Below are 26852 nucleotides of genomic sequence, written 5' to 3'. Positions count from 1 at the left end.
TCTCTATGTATACACACAATAGCTTTTAAAATCACCAGATGCTTAATGACTGCTTTCAATTTAAAAATTGACCTATTGTAGATAGAATAGACCTAACCATTCCCAAAACCATGGAGTTTTATCAGCTTAAATAAAATGAATTTTGAATAATGAGGGGGAAAACGGAACCTTACTTTAACTTATATAATGATAAAATAGAAAAAGCTATTTAAATAAAAATGTTATTTAAAGCATCTAGAGATCTAAGACCTTTAGAGGCAGAGGTCATGTACAGCTTGGGCTAAGTGCTTGTGTGAGAGTTTCTTATTGCTGGAAACAGAGCCCCATAATGGAAGTGGTGACAGACCTTAAATTAGTGCAATGCTACTGTACTATAATGTATATTCTCAGTGCCATATGGTTGTGATATGCAGCAGTTTTCCTATGCTGATTATAAATTTGGATTGTCTGGCTGACATTACAGAAGGGAAAGACATCATTGATCATTTTATCTATCCATTCTGGGTCAGTGAAAGATCATTACTGACAGTCTCAATTTCTAGTTTTTAATTGTTTGCATTACTGTGGTGTCCCAAATCCCCAGGCAGGTCAGCATCCCCTGTTTCCTGGATTACACACATCAGGATAAGTGTTGCTTGCTTTGAAAATGCAGTGCATTTTTTGAAGTGCAGATGTACTCAGAGGCAAGCAGAAACTGAAGCAAGGTGACATGAAACTAGTGGTAAAAGGCTACGAATTCTTTGCTGCTTCACTCTGTTCTTTTATTATAACCCAGTTATGTTGGTTTGCTTACCGGGTCACCTTAGCTGGCTGAAGGCTCACAGGCACCTCAGCAGACTTGGTGTGTGGAGAAGCAGCTCCCTGTGAGCAAATGCAGAAACACAGGAAAAGTTGAGTCATTTGTCTGAGAAACCATCAGGACAAAGTATCAGAGGAAAGAAGTGGAAAGGCAATGTCATGGCACAGAAGAATGTGTAAAAACATTTGCAGAATGACTGGAAATTTGTCTATTCCATAAAATGGTTACATGGTGGAAATCCCACAACTAGTGGGAACTCGTGCCATTAAGTGCAGACTGTATGTGTGACACTGCACTGTGCCACAGTGACCTGTCACTGTATTTCTTGACAGGGCTTATTAGCTTGGGCACAGCCCTGTCTGATGTGGGAACAGCACGTCAGATGTGAGCTGGCTCGGGTCCAGACAGCTCAGTGCATCCCTGCATCACACACCCCAGCACACCAGCTCTGGGATTAACTCGGAGAGACCTCACTTGGATCTATTTTAATTGGTCCATAAATGATAAGAAGTCCACATAGCTTCTCTTATCCAATCTCCAATTTAATAAAGGAAGTTCTTTCTGATGATTAGACAGGTCTTTTCCTTTTAAAAAATATTTCATCCTAGTATAAATTAATTGCCTTCCAAACCCAGAAGAGAGTCCTTTCAAAAAGAGACATCCTGGCAGGGCAAACAGCCGTGTGTTTTGTTGCTATTTGAGGGGACTTGTGCTGAAATCCCAGCCTTTGCTGCCTTTCTCCTGCCAAGGAAGAAGTACCTCATATCACAAACCAGCAGCCCCTTCAGGCAATTGCCATTTAAAGAGTGGCATTGATGGACTCTGTAAGGAGTCCTATTCAGTGCTCTCTGGCTTGGCAGCATGATGTCAGTGATGTGGGCGGCAAACCCCTGAATTTCCTTTGATGGTATTTGTGCTCTTTTTTCCCCATTTTTCACGAATGAGTGATTCATTTCTTTAAAACAATGTGTTTGGAAAGCCTGCCCCGCTAAGGAATTGTCTACGCAGTGGGGGAGACTTGGAACATTGTATGTCCTCATGGAAGTACCAACAGGGGTTGTGCCAGATCCTTAGTGCAAGAGGTAACAGGGATGCTTGCATCAAAGCCAAAGCTTCATGAATCAAAGGCGCTGACTCTCGAGCACAAGTGCCAGCATTTGGGCAGATAACCCAGCCCGTGCCAATTTAGGGTGAGAGAAAAGCCCCAGACTAATCCTGTGTATTCAAAGAAATGCAACATAAACAATTTTGAGTATCCCACAGCCTTGAGAGTCTTCATTTATAGATATTAAGCAAAGAAATGAGGGTAATGATGTGGGCTCATTTCCCAAACAAGAAAAAGCAGAAATATTTCTGCTAAAAACCGATTTTGCCTCATGTGGGTTGTTCTAAAACACAGGGGATTGGGAAAACAGCACTGGACGAAGAAACTGTGGATGTCCAATCACATGCTTTGCAAGTAGATTAACTACAACATAAATGCTCATGTGGCAGGCAACCAGAAACAGATTTTGGCCAGTATGAGGGCTGTTGGATAATTCTGTGCCATCTCCAGTAGTAAGCAACTGACACTCGACATTCACCAGCAGGGTGATCCAGACTGCTTAGATTAGGCTAAGGCAAAATGTTATATGCAATGGAGAAAACAAGACACTCATGGAAAATCATCAATTATCCTGTATGCACAATGGAGCTGGAAGCAGCATTAGATTAAACTCTAAAATCGGGGTCATGTCTGAGATGTCACTCTCAATGAAATTCCTAGATTGGGCTGAAAATTATGTACCTGTGTTCACTCAGAAAGAAAATGTGGAATCCCCTTCTGTTCAGAGGCGTGTAATCAAGAATTTCTTGTTCTCTTAAAAAGACAGCTAAAAAGCAAGGTGACTGCACAAGTTTTGCATAACATTTTTTGTGATTATAAAGGTAAGTGTGAACACCTTCAGACAAATACAAGTATCTTAATCATTTAAGTTTGCATTTCATATATAAAACATTAAGTGTTTCATTGCAATAGCTGATCTCTAACTTGGTGAAAAAATTGTCTTCCTCTCCCAACAAGTTTTGCAGGGGAAAGTCCCCATGAAAAAAACTGATTGCCTGACTTTACACCACAACCAGTATCTGGTTCAAAGGATTGGTCCCAAACAGTAGGAGCAGAGGACTTCATGTTACCAATGTCCAATGCAATCATACATCTAATCAATGTTTTCTTAGCCCTTTTCACATTAGCCATCTGCTTAGACAACTTATTCAAAAAGTGTAAGACCTGACTCCACCTTCTTTTGAAGCTTAAATTCCATAATTCCTATATGACAGAACATGTTGAACTGGACAATATTAATGCCTTCTCTTAAAAGTAAGCCACTGGGCAGATGTCTAAGCTCAGTATCAATATTGCTTTATTTCTGTTTAATGCATCCTGGATAGAAGTGGATGTATATGCACTTCACAGCATAAACATGACCCACATCACTATTAAAATGGTCTGCAAAATTCAGTAAGTCAGTGCTCAGATTTCATCTCAGTAACACATTTTGGAATGGTGAGTTTAAAGAGACAATCTCTAATGCCACAAGGGCAGAAAGCCTCCTGTTCTCCTCTTCTCCTTCTCTCCCAGAAGATAACATGTGCAAGAAGATGATGTCCACAACAGCTACTGTGTCCTCATTTTCCAAATCAGTTTTTCTGTTGGGTTTCTCAAGCTCAGTGGATCACAATGAGAATAGAGAAAACATTCTTAAACATTCAAAAGCAGCTCCCCATTTGTCCTGCAGTTACATACACACCATAAAGTGAGTAAACACAAGGAAATGCTTTGAAATCAGACCCTCCTTTTTTTTTTTGGCTCTGAAACTTGGTACTCTATATTCAGTGAGTAGATTTTTCCTTCTGGTTTTTGACAATAAAAGCCATTACAAGTCCGAGAAACCTGCCTGGTGGAAAGTGTGTCAAAATAGCACATACAAAAATTCATTTTCTAACAATAATTTTGGTAGGAATTCCCCAACTGGCCCCCTTAAATTACTTATAAAATAATTTTGTATTCTCTAATATGGGGAACATTGGATTTTTCAGTGCAAATGTTATAGATATTATTTGGAGCAACAGTAGAAATATACTTTCAAGAGGATGTATTCCTTGAATCATTCACTTTTCTGTGTCTTTTCACAATGTTGATGAAAAATGAAAAAAATCAAACATTCTGTAGAACAGAAATTCTGAAAGAAGTTTACTAAAATTTTTGTTTAAATTATATTGATATAATATTAAATATTAAATATTGTCTTGAATATTTAATGTTTATTTTTAAAAAATTATATTTGTGATACTCTATTAACATGATCAGAGTACTTTCTTATTTTATAATAATTGTAAATTTTAAAATCCCAGTATTAACAGATTCCTGACAAACGTTTTTGGTTTAGTGGAACTGTATTTTCTGGTAGAAGTCAGCATAGCTTAAAAATTTTTAATCAACTTTAGAATTATACATAAAGACAAGTGAGGCTGTGATTTTCAACCACATGTGGAAATAAAAATCATATGGATGAAATTGAAGGTGACTGAGATTTGGGTACCATGTCCCAGAGGATCCCTTTAAAACCCTGAAAGAGTGTCTCAAGCACAGGATGTAACTTTTTAAAAATAAAAACTATTGGAGGCACATGTCTAGGAAAACTTGAAGCACTATACTGCTGTAGAACTTTAACTTCTTTAACTTCTAAGGAGCTGTAGAACAATACCTTCTTTTGTTAATCCTAATAGATAGATTATTCCAATTAATACATAGTAGGAACTTCATTATATGTTATATATTGGTGCTTTGCGAATTCTGATACAAATATGTATCTTAAAAAAAAAAAACAACAAAACAATAAAGAACGAAAGATGAACAATCATTTAAACCATGTCTTAGAATTTTATTGGAACTCTGTGAAATACTTTGAAATTTTATTTGAAGTTCAGTAACTGATGTTAAGTCATCAAACAAGATTCCCTGCCTTTATATAATTGATTGCAATTCATTCTAAACTTCAGTTGTGTCTCCCTGCATACTAACTTCACAAACACAAAACTTCCCACTGCACTTTTATTCACAGGCTTGTCAATCAGGTGCTCACCGGTCCCTTAAAGTTTAAGCCTTATTAACCTACACACTGGATTTGACTGGTGATAGGCCACAACAAACAAAGAGCACCAACTCTCAGGTTCCAAATCCTGTCATCCTAGTTCAGAGGGTCCCTGCAAACCCCCTGTAAGAGATGAAAGGATCAGTCAAATGTCTGATTTTTCAAACACACAGGCAATGAGGGCACATTGTGGAAAAAAAAAAAAAGTTAGTGGAGTCCCCTGCTGATTGAGATATCTTCTAAAAAAAATAACTTGGTGCTGATCTTTGTATGCAGATAGCATTGGTTTCTAGCCCAGGTCTTCATGGGTTATGTCAAATGCACATTGGGAACAACATGTGGAAGGTCTGGACTGAACATATATTTGGCAAATATTGTTAAATTGAATTGACCTCATTCCAGTGTTGCCCAGCTACAATGGGAAGCCAGCATGCCAGCTACTTCAGAGGAATTGAAAAAGCACTGCAATTCTGGCAAGAACAATTTTATTTCATTCATTTTCATATGTAATCCCATATCTTAAGGCTGCTGTATAGACATGTACGTATGCCCTGATTTGGTATAGAAATTATTTTATTACAATTATGCTCATTAATGGCTTAGGCATGTTGGTCAAATGTAATCCTGCTGACTGCTGACATGGTCAAATGTAATCACTCTATTTATCAGGATTTTCATTACTGTTAGTTAATATTAGAGAATTGCTCAGAGAGCCCACTCAGGCATGGGACCCCTTATATAAAAGGCAATGGCCTTTCATGTTCTGTAAGTACAAATCTAAATAATAACTATGAACTGTAGAATGCAAAGTAGAAGAGCTGAGGGGAAAGAGAAAATCATGTTAATGAAGAAATCTGAAAGGGCTTTTTTTAGGATTATTTAAGAAAAAAGTCTTTGGCTTTTAACACAAATAAACCAATAGAACGAAAAGCAAGAAATGACAATCTAACATGAAGGCAGACTACAAAACAGAAGCTGACCTTAGATTTTCCCAAAAATATTTGTTTATATTCCTACTTTCCTGCTCTTTTTTATTTTGGTTTTCTCCTAAGTAAAGAATAATAATAACTGCAGGATTCCAGCAACTGTTGAACCTGCATGAAACAATATTCAGCTTCTGACTGTAATGGCTTATGAGCTTCCCACGGAGCTAACTACCAGTTAGTAAAATGTAAATGACACAATAAACAGGGCTCATGAGAGGATCAGATCATACATACATTTTTCTATAGCACATTTTGAGAAGGGGGAAACAAGTGCAGGTTATAGCTGAATAGTACAGGGAGCACGTGGCAACAGGTCCTTTATTCTGTCTACCAAAGCAAACTGTTTTTTTTCCTGGGGAAAAAAAAGGCATAACAAAATGATGAGTAAAATGCTTTTCCCAGAGTAATAGATTCAAAATCCAGATGGTTTTACCTACATATCTTAAGACTTAGAAAGAAAGACTTAGAAAGAACTTAGGGTAAAAAAACAGTGAGAAATAATCCATCAGGATATAACTTTCTTGTAAAAAGTTGAGCATCCCACTTATACGATATTGTCTTCTTCTTGTGTCATAGTAGTATAAACCAGATTATTTAACAATGTTTTATTTCATATTTTGGTAGGATGCTACATCAACTCTCAAAGGTATTAAAATGTGCATCTTTTGCTTGTTTTCTCTAGTCATTAAATATCTTTGACCATTTTTTTAGAAAATGGTAATGCTACGATTTTCTTCTCTTTTCTGTGTCAGCTACATCTTAATACTTCTGTCCTTTAAGAAGATTCCTGCCTATTCAATAAGCATGTTAAATAAAGGGTAAATGTATGAGTAAACTGTTTCTTATATGATTCAGAAGCTCACAGCAAAAAAGCAACCAAGCATATACAAGTAATACGCTGTTCCTCAGGGAATACAATACTTGTACCATAGCTTTGGCTTTATGTTGCAGAGTTGGACTGCGCCTGAGAGATGAATGTAAAAGATAAAGAAGCATTGTAAGGTCAGTGACTGAGCTCCTCTTTTTGCTAATCGGCTTCCCTTGTTATCCATCCAATTTACTAGAAGGTTCACCTTTTCATTACTGCTAGAAATTAACTAATTTTTTTCTTTTTTTTTTTTTTTTAATGAAATGTCCAGGGTAACAAATTGAAATTGTTGTTGTTCATACAGTTCTGTAACAGTAAATGAGATTAAAAACAAACAAACAAATAAAAATTCAGCAACTCAGCAGCATTTTTTCCTCCAAAGAGTATTCAAATGCAAATGGGTTTACATGAAAAGAGGTACCAGGCCTTCATAGATAAAATATTTCATGGAGATAGAGCTTCCAAGGCCATGAAAGGAATGTCAATGTCACATATTAATTAAGAACAGATTTAAGATGGATTGACCTGGAATTTTCCAAAGGAATATATTGCTGTTAAAAAATAATTTTCTTTTAAAATAGAACTTTATATGGACATCCTGTTCCAAAATATCTTTTAAATGTTAAATGCATAGAATATTATATGTCAATATTTTTTAAATGTAAAATTCATTATCCCAGTTGAAATTATCATAAAGGTCAAAAAAAGTTAAAAAAAAAAAGCAGAATAGTTATATAGAAGTGAACCAAAACTCACTATGTATCTACAAGCTTTTAAGAGGTTTTTCTTTTCTTCTTGGATCAAGACAAAAAAGTAAATTTGTTGAAAAAAGTGCAAAAGTTGTTTTTTTTCAAGTTATATTCTATATCCCAAGATAAGATAGGAAAAAAAAAAATTGAATCAAAATGGGTAACCCAAAGATGAGGACTTTACGAGTTGAAAGATCCAGGTTGAGTGCTTACTTCCATCACAAGATATTTTTGTGGCTTTTGCCCAGAGAGTTCATTCCATGTCCACCTGTCCTAAATTCATGGAAGCAGTTAAGTGTCTATGTCACAGACAGCACCATTTGTCCTCTAGAAGAACACATACAAGGAATCGATACCTCTGCTCTAGAGCATACACAAAGGACTGTCCCAAAATCTGCCTTAAGATAATGCAGCAGATGGATTCCAGTTCCTTAGGAAGTGCTGGCTCAGGAGAAGGATTGGTTCAAAGTTACAAGGACTTTGAAGAGGCTGACAAGGAATAGAAGTCCCCAGAAGGACCACACTCATTAGATGTTCCCCAGCTATGGCTAACTTACACAGCTAGCGCAAGCTATAACCACCCTGCACTGCAATTTTTTGTATTAAAAGAGGAAGGTGATATGTGAAAGACATATTTTACTCAGACATCCTAGTTAGTAGTGGGACTCTCCTGATATCTCCTACCTCAAAGGATCAGTCTAGGGGTTAATATCTTAAGTAAATATTAGCTCTGTGGACACTACAGTGATAGAAGGGAGGGAGGGAAGTGCCTTAATTCAGAAGAAGGTTGGGAAAAATGTCTATATTTTGCCTTTCTTAAAATATATATATCAATGCAGAATATTAGAGAGGAGAACATATGAAAACACTTAATATATGGTGAAGAGAAAACAAGAGAATTCAGCAGTGATTATGAGGCATATTAAGCAAATTCAGCTCTAAAGATTAAGAAATTGATGCAAGGACACCAAACACTACAGAAAAAGAAAATCTTAGTAGCTGTTCCATATTGAAAATAATGTTCTAAAAATGTGATCTTAACACTTATAAAAATAATATAAATTCTTAAATTCAAAACATATATTTTCTAGGAAATATCTGTAGGCACTTTGTGTGTCATATTCTATCTCAAAGGTAAAAGAAGAAAGTTGAGAACTTTTATGAAAATTGAAAAAGCTGTTGGACTTCAGTCATTCCATTGACTTGTCTTGCAACCCCAGTCTATATATTTTAACCTTCTCTTTATCCTTCAATTCTTACTATAATACCAAGCAACTTTTGGATGAATCTCTCAAAAAATTTTATTCTTTAAGCCAGTCTTGGTTTTAATTATTTTTCTTAGTATATTTTAAAATAGTGATGAAAATAAATAAGCTGTTGTGTCTTTTAATCTCAAGAGTAATAAAAGAATTTGAATAGGCCTATTATTTATATAGACTTTATAGGTCTATTATTTATATACACTATTATGAGTATAAAATAGGAAAGAAAAAGTTAAATATTTGTAAGTTTGGTATCAAGTCAAGGTGAAGACCCTTAGGCAGATGAAATGAGAAAAATCTTTGGGATAATTTTCATATGAGATAAAAGGGAAGATATGTGAAAAACTATAGGAAAGTGCTCAGAAGTTTTAATTTAGGATCTTCACATTTAATAAATGTTCCCACTCACTCCAAGACCTCACAAACCTAATCTGATCCTTTGTATCTTCTGAGTGCACAAATTATTAATGAAGAAATAGCTGTTGTTCTTTGCATAGTAAAAAATTTACACCAGTTTTGGACTTTTAAATCCAAAGCGCAGCATTTAGGGGTTTCATTCTACCCTCAGCTACATATTGCAGGTGCTTGACATCTCTTAAGTACTGCAACTCATCATCTCAGTTTGGATCCCCAACAGTTTAGCCTTACTATTTTGACTTAATGTTGGCATTTATTATAATCATGGATAATTATGTACAATTATAATTAAGCCCTAATCCTCCTCAATTACACTGACATAAATTAGGCATAAGACATAATTTAATCAAAATTAATGGATTTGCGTTAGTGTGGAGCTGACACAAGGATAAATCCAGATCTTATATCATCTTATGAAGTATAGCATTCCAAACATGCCAGAATGAACCCATCTTATAGGTAAGTATTGTTCAGTTACATGATTTTTTTGCTATTCATTGACTGTCATTATTAATAAAAAGGAAAAAATGTATTGGTTCAGAAAATAAAGCAAAAATTTCAAAGGAAACACTGAAATCTGAAAGAATTTCAACTCTTGCACATAAGAAAAAGCATTTGTAAGATCATAAGAATGTTTATAAAGATTACTTTAGTTAAAATAATCAAAGGAAAATTCATTCCCTTGGGCATTTTAAATGTATGTGGTAGAAATACATCCAGATGCTAACTTTTCTGGCTGACCAAGAGCGGCCTTAGAGAGGTGGTTGGGGAAATGATCCTTTACAAAACATGAGATACAAAGCTTATGTTGTTGAAAGGAGAAGCATGTAATCAGCTAAAGAATTCCTGAGAAAGACCAAGGGCGGCAGATACTGAAACCTTGAACTTCCTTACTTCAATGCATTTTTTGCATGCTTCCTGAAGAAAGGAGCAACCAAGGGAATTTATTAACTTTTAACTTAATTAGGTAGATGCCAAAAAAATGTTCATTCCTGGACAAGTCTATTTAGACATTGCGACCTTCAAAAAATTGTAACTCCTCTCTAAGGACCCCAGTGGGGATTTTTTTTAAGAGTCTATGTGAACTTTTCAATCTTCTAAATGTAACAAAGGAGAATTTTTAAGTGAGAATTTTAGGTGCTCAATTTCATGAGAACATATCTAAGGCAACAGACAGTAGGGTGTGTATATATGTGTATAAGTTTAATTCAGATGGTCTATGGAAATCTAAAATAAACTTCTACAAAATAATATAATATCCAGTTCCTGAGAAATATAACAGATCTTTCACACACACTACAATATATGCAAGCATAATTTTTTTTTCTAGGTTTGATTTCTATTCATTGCTCTCTGTCAGAGAATATATAGCCTAACTCTAACTTTCCTAAGCAGCACTGTCAAACCTATAATATAGAATTATGTTTTGTTTAGTTTTGTTTTGGTCTTTTTTTTAATTTAGTTGTCTCTTATGTGAAATTGTTGATGAAATAAAAAGGGAGACTATTTTAAACTTTTCTCTTCTTAGGCTCACAAGAAATGCCAACAAAAGCAACAGAATTCAGATGCCGTGTTTCCCCCTGAGACACTACCATTGTTTCACATGGTGTCTTCTGTGTCAATCAAAAAAAGAGGAGGAGAGGATGTTGTCCCTGGCAATGGAAAGTCAATGCTGGCCCTTCAGCCTGACAGGAGCCATAGGCTGTGTACAGAGCTAAGAAATAAATCAGACTTTAAGAACCACTTCTACAGCAAAAGCAAGTTATAGGTGTAGAACAATCACTCTGTGCTAAACCATAATCAGATTAATTTTATTCACTGGGTTGATTTAGAGTATCAACACTGCAAAGAAGGTTGAAACCAGTCCTGTTGACAGAAAGTACCTAGTTCTCTAACCTAATTTACTGGCCACTGGTGGTGAATTAATTGAACTACTTCCAAATAAATTCAAATGTGTTGGAATTAAGGGTAGATAAATTATAGAAAAGCCATCAGTCTTCCTCAAAGCCAGGGCGAAAAATTCTAAGGTAAAATTTATATAGAATAATTTATTTTTAACAATGGATTATTAAATCCATTCACAGGTACTCTCTGTTACACATCTTTTGAATTATAAACATTATCCAAAGGATAACATATAAATGAAGGCTATCTCAAGGAATAATACTAAAACGCCCCTATAGTAACTCCCATGTTCTCTGAACTGTTGTTAATTGGGATTTTTTTGTCCACATGCTGCAGTTGTGTAACCAGTCTTGTATCCCTGCTAGCAAATCCTACTATTGGCTATCAGTATTGAAGCCCTTTTAATATTGTCATCAGCTGTATATTCAGTCTCTGAATCAATAGCTTTAATCATCTTTATGGCTGTTCTTTTATTCATGTCTATTTATTATAGTGCCACAATATACAATGTCGAGTGAAGAAAATTACAAAGGACCACTGGAAAAAACAAAACCTAACAAACACAACTAGGAAAGCTTTGAAATGAAATAATTTTTCCAAAATGCTGTCTCTGAAGACTTTTGGTGCACCAGGCAGTGCAGGCAATTCAATCATTTTTCTAAAGGCCTTGGTAAACTTTTATACACAATATATTTCAGTAAAATCAAGACTAATATAATTTTGGTTACAATTTATATGCATGAGGATTTTTCTTAACCATGCAAAATAAATAGCAGATATAAACTGAAAGATAAATTAGGTTAACCAGCTTAATTGAAAAATGGCTTTTGCTCCACTCCACTTTTTTCAGTCACCAAACTGTTAAGATGCCCAAATACTTATTATTTTTAAACAAAATTACTTAGCATGTCTGCAATAACTCAGTAGACTACTCTTCTGACTAAAATCACATGATTGTACATAATTTAAGAAATTCCTGAGTTATTCTATAGAGATTATCACTACTCTGGAACTAATTTCACAAAGGTAGAAGATGCCCAATTGTTAATTTACTCATTTGTTTAACTCCTTTTTTAAAGTTAAATTTTTTGTTTTAGTCTTGGGAAAACCTTACATTTGGGAAAAAATTTTGAAAGCATGACAGAAATTTTCATCTTCTGCTTCTATCATCATTATAACAGTATCCTTGGGGAGGGGGAAAGAAACTATAACAACAATGACCAAACAAAGCAAACAAACAAACAACCAAAATAAAAATATGCTGCATTGAAAGAATTAATCTCAGAGGTTTGGTGAAATTTGGATTATCTTTGGGCTGAGAGAACTTCTACAGCAATCCCTGGTAAAGGCTGTGTCTGAGCAAATCAGAATCTGTTAGCAGCTTCACATGAGTGTCAGAAAACACTGAATTCAAACCCTTAGATTCAAAGTGTCAGATTTAAATGCTCAGAAATCTCACCTAGAGGTTCATAGGAGCATCTACAGAAGACAGGATTTAGAAGAGGTACATGCACATATATAGACCTTGCAGTTTATATAATTTTGAATAGTGAAAGAATAAAATCTATTTTGATGTGCTGAAGTAAAAAAAAATCTTCCTGCATGTGATTCATCCATCTCTGTTACATTACACAGAACTGGATAAAAAAAAGCTTTCTTATTTTTTTCCAGATTGAAATGTGGGCATCGGGGGCTAAAAGAACAGTTTTCTCTCTTTTTTTTTTTTCCCCAAACATTTTTTTACCCTTCTTCATTGGAAACATAATGCTGTCAGCTGTCCCTGCCATCTTCCAGTTTCAAGTTTTCTCTTTCCATCTGTGTTCATACTTTTTTTAACTCTTAATCAGGTCCTGCCGTGTCTTTGTATAGGAATTCATCATCATATGGCACCAATTCAGACCTGTAACATGAATAAAGGTTAGTATTTATCATAACTGCTGTAAAGGAAGTGCCTTTAAAAGGAAAGGGAGCATGTAATTCCCTGCCATTCACTTTCTCCTCAACCTTTCACCTTTTAATCAGTAGCCATAACCCAAGAAGATCTCACAATGGAAAGTTAATTATGAGGTCATGAAGATGAAAGCATCTGACTTGCATTTTATAAAGGTACTTTGCTTTTAAATTATCCCTGATTTACCTGCATGAAAGGAAAGGAAGTTCCCAAAGATTATTCAAAATGGACCAGACTTTCAGATGCCAGCATTTCCAAGTGAAAATGGAAATGCAATCCTGTCAAGTGTCCTTTGAATATTTCTTAGGAAGGAGGCTTCCATTTACCAATATGACCCGACTCATAAATTGAAGTTATGTTCATGGATATGAGTATTTGGAGCACTCAAAGGCAATAGGCCATGGAGACTGTACTGTTCATAACTAGAAAGGTATCTAGAGTCAAAAACTCCATAAGTTAGGTATTTGTATCTACCAGCTTTGGGAATCTGATTTGTAATATTTAGAACTTCAGGGAAGGGCATTGTCCCATCTATGCTGAAAATCCTAAACTTATTCTGTCTTAATATTTGCAGATGTTGAAGGCAGAAGAAACAACTGCAGAAAAAAAATCCCAGTAATTTGTTTTATAACATCTAGTATCCCAGGAAGGTAAGATGGAAAGTTTGCCATCTGTAAATGGTAACAACATGTATTCAGAATTGTCTTTTTTTACATAAGAACGAAGATACTCTGTTCACACAGTGGTGAAGGCAAGTACCCCAAAGACAATTAAATAGTTAAACAATGTGTTAATTTTAGACTATCTAAACTGAATTACCAGAGTACAGAATGCATGGTTTGTCCATGTATATGAGGCAGGGAAGAGCAAGAGGCTGCCTGGGGGCCATCACACTTTCCTGTGGAAAACCATCCTTTCTGCATCCAACACGTAAGCACTGGAGAGGACCTTGAGGATACAACATTCTTTTTGGCAATAGTGTCTTTTCATTGAATTTCCATAGGAGTTACTGATTAAGGAACACCATATTTCACTCTATGATCATAAATAGTACAGTGATACCAGCTTTCTATGATGTTATTATTGGCTGCACTGTTCCTCTCCCAACACTGCTTTAAATTATATCTGCTTGGTTATTAATACTCCTTAAGTTGTTTTTGTTTCCTCTAAGGGAAGGACAAAACATTTTCTTTGGACTTTTCATGACAGTTAATGGTAGAGGATGAATGGAAAAAGAGAGGTTGTGATTTAAGTTGGCGAAGTATAAATTATATATTGCTTTTCCTGAAATAGGACTTAATTCTGAGAACTGAAATCAGCAGTTATAAGAAATTGCTGCTCTTGTAGGAGCAAACCCAGAATGTCTACACTTGATAAAGTAAGTCTTTTAGCAAGTTCTTAACATGAACAAGAAAATGTTTTGTGCAAAAGAAAATTTTCCTTATAATGCTATAAACCATGAGGTCAGCTGCAATATATAAAATAAGCACAAAGCTTAAACAAGAGTTTCATGTCTTTGGCATTTCCTTGAAATGCCATGAAATCATTTTTTGATAGCACTACCCTTTTCTGTAAAATGCAGATGCTGAGTGTATGTGTTCAGAGAACTATACCCATAATGCTGCATGAGGGTCACAGAAAATATTAATTAATAAAGAGGAAACAACAGCACAAAGCCAGTTCAAATGTAATTGATACAATTTTTAAAAATAATATTACAGTTCCATGAAGACATGGAATAATGAAACTCTCTTTCACTACAATATTATCAGTTCAGCTGTGACAGGAAGCCCTCTGGATACTATTCTCATAGGCTTCTTGTTCACATTTTCAGATAAAGGGAGTTTGTGATATGTTTTGAAGTTAGGCATGATTCAAACCGGAATTTGCATGAATGAGCAATAGTGAGTTTATAATCTGTGCATCTGGTAATCCATGCTCCTATTCCTCCAAACAGAAACAAGCCTCTTAAATTCACCATGGATCTTGGATGTTTAGTAATTTAATAGGCTTAAGCTTTATTCCTTCAAGGTAATTGTGCAGATACCTTTAATAAAATACACTCAACATTGCCAGTAAACATTCTAGATAAATGAACACAAGAAATGTTAGATGCAACTGTATTAAAGTGTTAATCCTTGCTGGAAGGCTTCCTGGAGTGTTTGAGGGTACTGTTAGTAGTGATGATAAACTAATTTGCCATGGCTCTTAGGTTCATGTTATCTTTTCTTATCAGCCTAAGGCTAAGTCAGAAAAAAAATTAGAAACATTTGCCAGAGACAGCAAAGTGGCTAATTCAAATACCATTGCAGAGTGTCAATCCATCCATGTCTCCATGATGGTTAGTTTAATGGTCCATTTAATTCTTCAAAGCAATTGAATTTCCACCCATATACTGATAAGGTGATACACCACAGTAGTGTTGCCAGAATTTATCTTTTTTATATGCAAGACAAGGTTTATATGCAAGAGAGTCTAATTTCTCCAATGCAGATGAGCTAAGGGCAACAAAAGGCTTGAGATTTTTGCTCTTGTGTTTTCAATGTCAAGTAACCTCTAAAATTGTGGTATTATGGTGGGGTATTATGGTATGGTATTATTGCTTTGACTTATTTTGTTTGGTTGAGTTTTTCAGTCATCTTAAGAAAGTAAGGCTCAAAACAATATTGTGGAGTAAGACATAAAGAACAACATAATGAATCTCTAGCTGTTCCTAAATCTAACAATGTGTGTTCAACTCAGTGATAGTGAGGCAGTAACTCTTATTACCTTCAACCTGTAGGGTTTACTATACCCAGGACCTCTCAGATCTTCCACTTTTTGCACTGGATTGCAAGATAAAGGATACTGAGTCCTCTGCTGTCTTCCACAGTTCCTTTCTATTCTACTTCACAAACTCTGCTCATACTCATTCCATGTCCTCATGAAATCAGTCCTTTGTTGGCTGAAGTTCCCCTGATTCTTCTACTCTGTTGTTTCCTGGTTGGATTCCATGAAATCAGACAAACCTACCTGGTTAGAAACTACTAGAGAGAGTGTGAAACAAGACCTCTAGATGACATTCCTGAGTCTCTTGCCAGTTTATAGTTCCTGCACAGTCCTTCCCTTCCTGTTTGATTTACAGCTATTATGTGTCATGATAACCTGCTTCTTATAGGCTGTGATGTTTATATCATGAATACCTTCACTTATATATATTCAAATGCAGAACTAGATGAATATAAAACATCTGATGACAATTTCCAAAATGTTTAGCTTATAATATTGAATGGAATTGGTGCAATTGCAATAATTGCAGCTTGATGTACCAGAATGCAGTTTGCCTATGTGGCAAAAGACAGATTTTTCTATGTAAAACCGCTTATGTTTTTAGCAAATATTTTTGTGTAAATTGCCTTCAGCTCAAATATAGTTAACAAATATTCATTCATTTTTAGCAATCAGCAGAAAATTATAAGATTGTGTACAATAAATTTGAAAATACTGAAACATCTTACATATGTTGTTACATATTTTCAAATTTTTATAATGTCCAATCTAATTCACACCAGTAACATAATAATAGTCCATAAATACAAAAAACCTTTCCCAGATGAAAATATACTAAGAGTAATGGCCTTATTATAAGAGAATAAATATTATATTGCACTCAAAATTTGACAGTGGTGAAATTAAAATAGAGTTAAATTAAAAATAAAGTTACTTTCAAGTCAATATATCTGAAAACATTTTAAAAATATTTTTCATCTCTCTACTTAATAGTTGAATTATTTTTGAAATTTGCTCAGAAAGGCCAAAGTGTTGGCTCAGCAGAATTTTATTTAACCTGTGTGTAAGAGGTCAAGCCCAGATTAAAAACATAAAAATGTACCAAAGTCCCATCATGACTGAAGTATGCTGTATATGCTTCTGAGATACTAATGAGGGTTGATAGGTTTGATAGGTTGATAGTTTAGGGAAAAAGGTTGGTAAAAGTGTTCAGGTTCTATACAATCAAGGTTTGATTATCATATCAATAGTCTAGTTGCCATGGTCTTTTACACTTGTGGAGCATTATTTCCTGAGACTCTGGTATTGGTTAATATTGAAAAATAATATAGTTCCAATAGAAATGAATTATTTTTCAAGACTGCTGAGAAACAGTGACCAGAACAAAGAAAACAAGAATTTTACCTTTAAATTAACTAGAATGCTGTCAGTGATGCATTAGTTTCCCTCACTTATTGCCTTGCTCCAAACTTCTGCAGCCACTTTCTTTCTCCTCAGAAAAAAACATTATTTGAATGGTTTCATTAATTAAGCAAAGGCAAAACATATCTCAAAATCCTGCATAAACACTTTTCAAAAATTTGGAAGAGCATTTTTAAGATTAAATTTACTTAAACCTAGGAAGAGCATGGCCAGCAGGTCTTGGGAGATGATCAGACCTGGTGATGCGGCCACATCGGGAATGCTGTGTCCAGTTCTAGGCTCCTCTGTACAAGAGGGACATGGAATTCCTGGAGTCCACTGGAGGGCAACAAAGGTGTTTAGGGGACTGGAGCTCTTCATTTGTGAGACAAGGCTGAGACAACTGGCCATGTTTAGCCTTGAGAAGACTGAGAGGAACCTCATTGATCTGTGTAATTATATAAAGGGAAGGTGTCAGGATGAACCAGGCTCTGCTTGGTGGTGCCCAGCAACAGGACAAGAGCCAATGGGCAGAAAGTGATGCATAGCAAGTTCTAACTGAACACGAGGAAGAAATTATTTACTGTGCAAGTGAACACAAACTAGAAATGATTGCCCAGAGAGGCTGTGGAGTCTCCCTTACTAGAGATATGCAAGAACACTCTGGACTCAATTCTGTGCCATGTGCTCTGGGATAAGCCTGCTTGAACAGGGAGGTTGGACCAGATGACTCCATTGGTGGTGCCTTCCAAGGTTAATTCTGTGAAATTCTATGAAATTCTGTGAAATTAATATTAGGAATCTGAATTATATAAATATTTGTGTGAATATATGTATATATAACATTCTAGAATAAAGTAAATGTTATAGATAGATGAGACATTTATACAACAGAAAAGGCAAAGTTAATTTTAAACTAATGAAATCTAGATTTGGATCTGCTTTCTTTGTCTTCATCAAAATATTTGTTCTAGAATTGATAAGTGACTAATATTAAATGAGAAGAAAATAAATAGAGGAAAATATCAGCTTTAGGACTTATGAATTGTTTTCATTTGTGTGTTTTAATCAAAGGATATTTTCTTACCTAGATGTCATATTGGAAATTTTTTTTTCTAAAGACAATGCTCTGACTTAGAATAGTTTCATCTTAAATATAGCATTAAGTAGAAGAGCTAGTCTGGGAGATACCCCATTATTTTCTTAGATTATGAGTGCAGCCAAGGAAATATGAGACAAAATTCTGTGGAACTCCTCATATCTTGTAGAAGGCACACTGGAAATAATAAGGGAAAATAAGGGAAGAAACATTGCAGTGATTTTTTTTTTTTTTTACATGGGTGTTACTTAGTCAAAAGGAAAGTGTCATTAGATTCCTTATTTCTCACACTGGAGCTTTCAATTAGAAGCTGTGTGATACTTTAAAAAGTAAGCTGCAAAAGCATAGGAATCTTACATTACTTAGGACTTAAACTTGTTTTCAGGCTTCTTCAGGCTCAGGTGTACAAATTGCTGGACTGCAATAGGTGCAAGTCTAGTCCTTCCTACCTTTCAGAAAAATAATTTAGTCCTGGTTGCAAAACATTTCTGCCTACACAGAAAATGTGGTCTAAAGAGGTCACACTGTATGGAGACCTGCCTTTTTGGAATGTTTTCCTAACTCCCTGCAAGGTCTTTGGCAGGAATCTCTTCCTGAAGTCCTCAGGACTGTGCTGCACAGGAAGTCAGATGAGATGGTTTTAACAGTTCTGATGGTTTCAATCTGGAAGCCTGTTAGACCTAAGTCTTCTTAGAGAATATTGACTTTGGGACAGAAAATCAAAAACCTTACTGTCCCTGCTGCCCACTTTCCTTAGCACTTAAACTTATCTCACTTTCAGAGAAGGTTTGATGCTTTGGGGAAAAAAATGTTCATCCTTAGCTTATTTGTGATGTAAATACACTTTGCAAATAGAGAAATTAAGACCTTATTTTTGGAGGTTCTCTACCCAATGTTAATGAGTGAAATGAATGCAAAGCTTCTCAGAACTCAATAGGGAATAGCTCCTGCATTAAACAAATACTGTGGATAACAGGGAACGAACACTCTTAATGTGCTACAACAACAGGAGAGCTAGAGACTTACCCACATTTCATTGTAGAGTCTCCATCAGGATTAGAGAACTTTGTTCCTTTAATTAATACAAGGCAAAACTTTTACTCCATGGCTTCTCATCCTCTTCTGTCCTTTTTCATTTCTTTTTAACATTAGTTCTTTAACAAATCCTTCTTTTCAGAGACCAAAAGCTGATATGTTCTGGGGAAATGCCAGCAAGATGTTAGAGATTGGCACAACTTGCTACTGTCATTCTATCAAGACAATAGGATTTGAGCGAAAGGGGTAGAGTTCTCCATGCAGAATTTAGCTGCTTAATCCTCTCTTGTGGGCTGGCACAAAATCAACAAAAGAAAGAAACCAAATTACCCAGCTCTGCTTTGGCAGATTTAGCCACTGTCAGCAGGCCAGAAGTTAATTCCCTCATATTCTTGTTTGCCACCAACTACGGCAGGCCTTGCTGAGCCAGCTTTCCTGTGTAAATCTGTCAGCTGAAATGATGCACAGCATGAAGAAGGAGAGAAAGGACATGCAAAGAGTGTGGTCCTTTTGCCAAATCAAGTCCCCAGAAGTCAGGGGCTGGCACTGAAACTCCCTCCTTGCCTTCATCCTGAGTGACATTTTTGACACAAGATGAGAAAGATTTATAGTTTCTTAAACCACCATCATACACACACACGCGCACGCGCGCGCTTCCTTGCCAAAATGTAGGGATTGCTGTTGCATTAAATTCCGTGTATGGGAAGCTGTTTCCTTTCTGGCACTCAGAACAAGCTTCCAGCTGCTTAGCATCTTTCTGAGACTCAACAGTGTGTAGGGTATATGTTAATAATGAGGACTACACAGTCATCCAGGCCAGTAAAATTGCATTGAGTCTAGGAAATGCATTATCAGTTTGCTCTGTCACAAATACTGAGTAGTCACAGTGTATGGTGCCTTTTATTGTGTGCCCAAACCAAGCTCTTGGGTGGAGTCTGTGACACAGGGGAATCAGGCTGTTGTGTGTCATTCATTACTCTCCTGCTCCCTTAGAAATCAAGTAAGAATATTACTGAGAGATGAGGTAAGTTAGGTGTAAAACATTTGCAGCAACATGCAAAACAACTCAAATCACACAGCTTTTCTCTTCTCATTATGAATCCTAAAATAGGGATCACTTAATGAAAGTTTTTACTTACAGATGTTTGTTTAAAAGCAAAGAAAGTCTTGAAAGTTGAAAAATTAGGAAGAGAAATGCAGTCTCCTTAAGAGGAAAAGAATACATATCTTTTTTTAAAGATAATAGTTTTCACATGGAAATCACAAATGTCCAGGAATTTCACAAGTTGTTAGTGCAAAAATTGACATTTCTTTTAAGTACTTAATGAAACATGCTTGACAGGATGAGCAATACTGAAAAAATGTAGATCTGTGTGCGAAATTCTCAGTTAAATTACATGTTAACAGTTCTGGTTGACTTCATTCTTGTACAGGAAACATTTTTCATTGATATTAGACCTGTATATGCTTTATATGCTGTACTAAGATAACAGGGTATATTGGTAATGCAAGCAGTAATTCCGTGAGTTGTTCTTAAGTTCTGATAATTTCTCTTTCAGATTACATAAGTATAAAATGATTGTGCAGTAAAATTAGAAAAATCTCTTTTTTTTTTTGTCTGTGTTGAGACAAATCTTTAGACATTCATCACAAACATTTATTGATTGTAATAATTGCATAAAATGAAAGGATAGATGAAGTATTCTTCTCCTAATATCTAGATTCCTTTCTTGACATCAGCCACTTATTTCTGACTATTATAGCATCATCTTATGCAAGTGCCAGACTTGGCAAATATAGCTACTAAACCTAAATATTAATGAACAATTTCCTACTATTACAATCAATGGAAAAAACTTGCTGCAATTTCTAAATTAAATGGACAGAAAACTAGTACAAAGATAGCCTCTCATATATTTTATTTCTAGCTCTAACCCAAGACAGATGTTCATGTTATTAAAAAACACTATGGAAATGTTGAACAGAGAATTGCAAATGTTCTCAAGCAGGTTAATCTGGGTAAAAGTGGATGACTGGATGCTACCTAGGAGAGACAAGTGCAAGATGACTTACAGAGAAATAATCAACTGCATAAATACAGGTCAGGGAATATTTGATGGATGGGGTTCCAGTTCTGCGGAAAATAATGCAATTTATCTCTTGTTATGCCATATTTTTTGTAATAGTCTTTCAGTGCCAAAAAATGGATCTTGAAGGCAGTTTGAAGGGGAAAGAGGCAAGATCCAACTTTGGCCTCAGCTCTAAAAGTAAGTGTTTCATTGAAACACCTGATCCAGAAGTGAAATCACTGTGTATTTGCTCTGTAGCTAACGGAGAGAAATTGGCACTTCCAGAATAGAAAACATCTTGATAAGACTTTGGAGATCTTTCCTAACTGTCTCAATAAAGTGCTTAAATTTGCATGGAACAGGTCCAGGTCTAAGTATCTATGGAAACTGAATTTCAGAAATCTTATAGCTTTGTTAGTTATCTAAGTGACTTAGGGGAGTATTTGAAATGTGCTTCTGAGCTCCCATGCAAGCATTCCATCTATACTCCTGTGGTCCCATAGAGGAGACAGTAGGCATTTTCAAGACACTGGATGTGTTTGCCTCATGCCTATGAATGCAAAGAGGTTTCAGTGATGCAAGAGGATAAACTAACTCATTAATTAAAATTTATAAGGTTCCAATTATACATTAGGGACATGGTTTAGTGGTGGTTTTGGCAATTCCAGGTTAACACTTGACTCAATGATCTTAGAGGTCTTTTCAAACTTACATAACTCATTCTATAATTCAAACGCTGCAGGTCTGTACTTGCTGAGGTGTCACATGGCCCTACCCATTGCATGGATGGCACCTCCCTGCAGTTGCAAACCATGCATAATGTTGAGATGCTTCACAGGCATGCTTTTTGTATTTTCCTGCATGATGAGACATACTTAACAGCTCGAGAGCTAGCTCAGAAAACACAAACCCACTTGACAGAGAAGACCATAATTCCCTGAGCCTTATATCTCTGGACAACCCTGTTTGGCACCTGGACATCTCATCCAGCTGAGACTCATACTTAATAAAGCCTTGGGGGAGGAGGGAAAGGAGGGACATTTTTTGTGAAACAGTCTGGATGTTTTGTTGTAAGCCTGATGTAGATTAAGAAATGCTTCAGAGAAACAAAGCAAGGATGGTTTTGTCTGTAGAGAAGCCTTCACTCTTGTCTAGTCAACAGGACTGCATGGATGTAGATGAGAGCAAGTTTTGGCTCACATGGTTTGAAATCTATTTGAACTCTTAAAAAAATAAGTTTTAAAAAGGATTTCCTTCCTGTCAGCAAAAAGCCACAGACATCAGAGGAACAGAGTCAACCACATGTGTGCTTCTTTTTATGCTTCCTAATCAGATGTAACGATTGCTCAGACTGTATAGATAGTTTTTATTCAAGGATGTGCATTCCTGAGTCTTAGGACCCTGCCAAGTGTAAAAGCAAACAGAACAAGCCACACATGAGGTGATATATGCCCTTAGGCTTTCCTGACTGCAACAGGACTGAGAGATTCTAACAGATTCCCTCTCCCATCCTGGCTGCTGTAAAGTTCTCAAGAGAAACCACAGCTGGCCTAGGTCCAGCAATTATCCCTTTATTGGGCTGGTAAATTACTTTTCTGAGAGCCAGAAGAACAATAGCAGAAGGAAATGTGCTATAAATAGGTCTGCAGAAAGCCTAACAAAGGTGTCATCATGAATGACTTATCCACCATCCATGATGCTGTTATCAACAGTGATTCTCCAGTCTGTTACTGGGATAGCAGGGGAGAAATTTTAAAGTATATTAATAAACTAAAGTTCTAAGGAATTATCAAAAATTTCATGTTATTTTTATATAATAAGCTTCTAACCATAGTCCACTTTTTCTACGTATGTCTGTAGTACAGATATCACAGCTTTTGCACATGTAGCTGAGCTAGTTTGGGTGTTACCACAAAGTACTAACAACAATGCAAAACTGAGCACAGATGAAGTGCCTAACTTTTCACCCCATTTTTGAAGTAAATATTGCAGCTTTATGAAGTTCTATGTCATTACAGACTGACTAGTACCAAAAGTAAATCATTAAAACTTAATTAGGTATATCTACACAATCTGTATTATTTTGTAAATATGATCTGCATTATTATATACCCTAATACTGTACTGGTAGACAGCTGGTATCTTTGATTTCTTAAGAAATCTGAAGAACTAAAATCACTACTGGACTGAGTCAGGAGAGATGGGATTTTTTTGTGCAGTTTTTTACTCATATGTGATCTTGAATATACAATTTCCCTCTGCCTTTCCTCTTCTCTGTCAACTGTCTTTGAAGAGGGAAGCCTGGTGCAAACACAATGCCTATTAAAACTGATATTAATTTTTGTGAGTTCAAATCAGCTTTTGCAGTTTAAGTCCTATTTCTGACCAGTACTGTGCATATTGTTTCCCTGCTGTATACACACGGACCCCATGAAATAGCATAAAGAAAGTAATTTCATTCAAGCCTGACATTAGTCACTACTTTTTCATCAGGAACCACAACTCTTTTCTTCAAAGTGGGGGAAAAAGTTTTCATTATTAATATTATGTTACAGTTTTTCTGCATTCTTTAGCTTTGAGTGGTGATGGGCAGACAAAATTACATCAGTTGTCTGAAATACAACAACTGATCTTGTGACATCACTACATTTTTTCTCTGGTTTTGATTCTGAAGACGTGAAGACAGTAGCTCTCAAATATCAAATCCATTCTCACTTTAAGAGGATATTAAAGCTGTCTGTTGCAAATGTCCAACTTGGCAAACCTAGGTAAGGAAGAAACTGCTACAATTTGCAGCTGTGAGTATATGACCAAGAGAATAAATAGCTAAAGAAAATCTAGATTAGTAGCATTAGTTATTTTTAAAGTGAAATAGACTTTTTTTTTTTTTTTTTAAATCCAGAATTTTTAGGAGACTGTCAACTTCAGTACAGCCACACTTCACTGAACTATTATATTCTCTTACCTTTGACCAGTGGATCCTACTTTGTCTTCATATGTTGGTTGGCTTTACTGATATTGTTTGAAATCACTGAAACATTAAAATAATACCCAAAACTATGCTGCTTGACACTTCTCTCATTTCCAAAAGAGGAGACACTATTCATTGGTGTCTGTCTGATACAGCCACACCATCCTCCTAAACAAAATGTACCCAGGGATGTTCTCAGCTGTGGAAGCCAACTGGCACAGAGCAGTCTGTGTACATAGCAATAAATTCCACTAGCAACCAAAGTGCCTATTGGGAACAGTTTCTGCCCATGTTAAGTCCCAGGAATTTTCAGGAGGAGTGCTGGCTGACTGAGATAAAAAGTCAGGACAGGGACCTTTCTGACAATTTCCTAGAGTAGATCAACAAGCAGCAGTACCACAAAACATGCCTTGGTATGAGTATTGATGCAGCTACAGAAGGATACAAATTCTGTGTGTTTTCTTTATAAAGAAAAGCAAATGGACTTGTTTGGGGTACAATTCATCCCATACTTTCAACTATAGCCATATAAAACAAGTTGACTTGATCAAGCACTGAAGGTATCTCTTAATTTTTATTTTGTCTGTAAAGTGAACCTAGAGAGACTTACTAAGATATAGAAGAGAGATCTAAAGGGATGAATCTCCCTCTTATGATTAGAGCAACTACTTAGTGATGATGCACAGCCAGCAAACATCTTTACTTTTCCAGCATATGAGGCTAACAACTTGAATAGCAGCTTCTTTCAGGCACAAAATCCAGATTGATTCCCAGTTTTCATATATCAAAAGGCTTCTGTGTAAATAATTTTTTGCTTATTTACGTGTGCAGTACAGGTTTTTCAGGAATTTGAGAGGAGCTGTTATTTTTGCAACTGTGGTATGAGATAATTAGACACACGGCAGTAAGAACTTGTATGATGGCGAATTTGAGAAGAAAAGCAGGAACGTAAGATCAGAAGAGCACTTTCATGATACTAAGACTGGTCGTCTCCAGTATAGGCAAATCACAGACATTACCAAATGCCTTTCTAAAATATTTGTCTCTATGAGTAGATATTTGTTCTTGTGTTCTTACTGAATGATTGAGTGGAATAACTTCCCTTCTCTGGTTCTTACAGTTTCTTCTGGTTTCCAGCTTAAATTTATGCTTGACTATTCTGTCTGTACTTGTTCTTGTGCCAAGTTTGCCATTTATCTGAAATAATAATTTTCCTTCCCTGCTGCTAGCCTCCATGATATCCTTGTGGAGAGAAATCATATATTCTCTCAGTATTCATTTCAGTGAGCAATACCAGTGAAGGTCTTTAGGTCTACTACCTGTGGGTAGTCTACCCTTCTGTATCTGTTCCACTTTAAATTAGCCTTTTTTGAAGACAGCTTTCAAAAAAATGCACAGTTAAAAAGTCTCTAATTCCTTGCAAAATTATTTAGCTTGTTATTTATTTCAGCTGGAAATTAGCCATCAAATGCATCTGTTCTCATTTGTCTTTTCTACAGAGACAGCTTACTCAGTCTGGAGGTTATCCTGGTGCTTATTCTGTTTCTTTATTTAAATATAATGAGATCTTTGACTTTTTCTCACATCTGAGCTGTGATCATTCCCATCCCATTTGTATTAGATGCGGGCCTTTGCCCCATGTTCCACTTCATGATTTTTGAGACCTGTAGCAAAAATATTATTTTGAACAAAGCTTTATTATTTTTAGTCACATCCTCATTCTGAGCAGCAGAAATTTTGTTTCTTTTTCCTAAGATACTTTTAAATGTGAACAATTTTTTCAATAGCTCCAAAGTCTAACTGATCTTTTAAGTTAAATCACTTGCTTTTGCTTATTTCTATGACATAAGGATTGTTTACATATTTGTTCATTTCTTCATTCTTTAGGGTTCCTCTGCTTAATTCTCATATTCTTTTTGGAAGAAGTGGTTTATCCATTTATCCATTTGTCCACTTACTGGTAGGTATAAAATAAATACCAACATAATTTCTTACCCTTTAATGTTATCTGACCCTTTTTTCATGTTACAGTTACAGAATTATGATATTTAGTAGTAAATTTTATATAAGTTCTAAAATTTATTCTTGAGTATTCTGTTTTAAAACTGAAAATTTTAGTTGCTGACTTAATTTTGCTTATCTGTTCATGTAATTTAAACTGAATGAGTTCATGATGACTTTACCTAAAGTTGTCTTCTACAACCACTCAGTTACTACTAATGGGAAGAGAATATAGTATTTTCGATGTTCCATTACTTCAAAAAAATTCTGTCTTAGTTTTTGTCATAATCTATCATTAGTAGATTATATTTTCTCGCCTTTATCTGTGAAGTAATATAACATAATAACTTACTTTTTCCCCAATATTTATCTTCTTGACAGAAATAAATCTGTTCCCTTTTGAATCCCACCTTGGGAGCTTGCAGTATAACTACAGT

The 26852-nt window shown here is 35.6% G+C and overlaps 2 long non-coding RNA genes across 2 annotated transcripts; one reads left to right on the top strand and one right to left on the bottom strand.

The window, feature by feature from the left end:
* Positions 1-6189: 6189 nt before the first annotated feature.
* Positions 6190-24473, bottom strand: LOC110467975 (uncharacterized). Its single transcript, XR_002464957.3, has 3 exons — positions 24409-24473; positions 12947-13019; positions 6190-6270 (listed from the first exon to the last, which is right to left on the bottom strand). It is a non-coding gene; the product is annotated as an uncharacterized LOC110467975 (long non-coding RNA).
* On the top strand, positions 13001-26314 carry LOC110467976 (uncharacterized). Its single transcript, XR_002464959.3, has 3 exons — positions 13001-13036; positions 13645-13720; positions 26302-26314. It is a non-coding gene; the product is annotated as an uncharacterized LOC110467976 (long non-coding RNA).
* The last annotated feature ends 538 nt before the right edge of the window (positions 26315-26852 follow it).

Source organism: Lonchura striata, chromosome 3, assembly GCF_046129695.1.
Source record: "Lonchura striata isolate bLonStr1 chromosome 3, bLonStr1.mat, whole genome shotgun sequence".
NCBI lineage: Eukaryota > Metazoa > Chordata > Aves > Passeriformes > Estrildidae > Lonchura > Lonchura striata.
The sequence above is the reverse complement of the archived record's forward strand: the minus strand, read 5'-3'. Positions and strand labels throughout refer to the sequence as shown.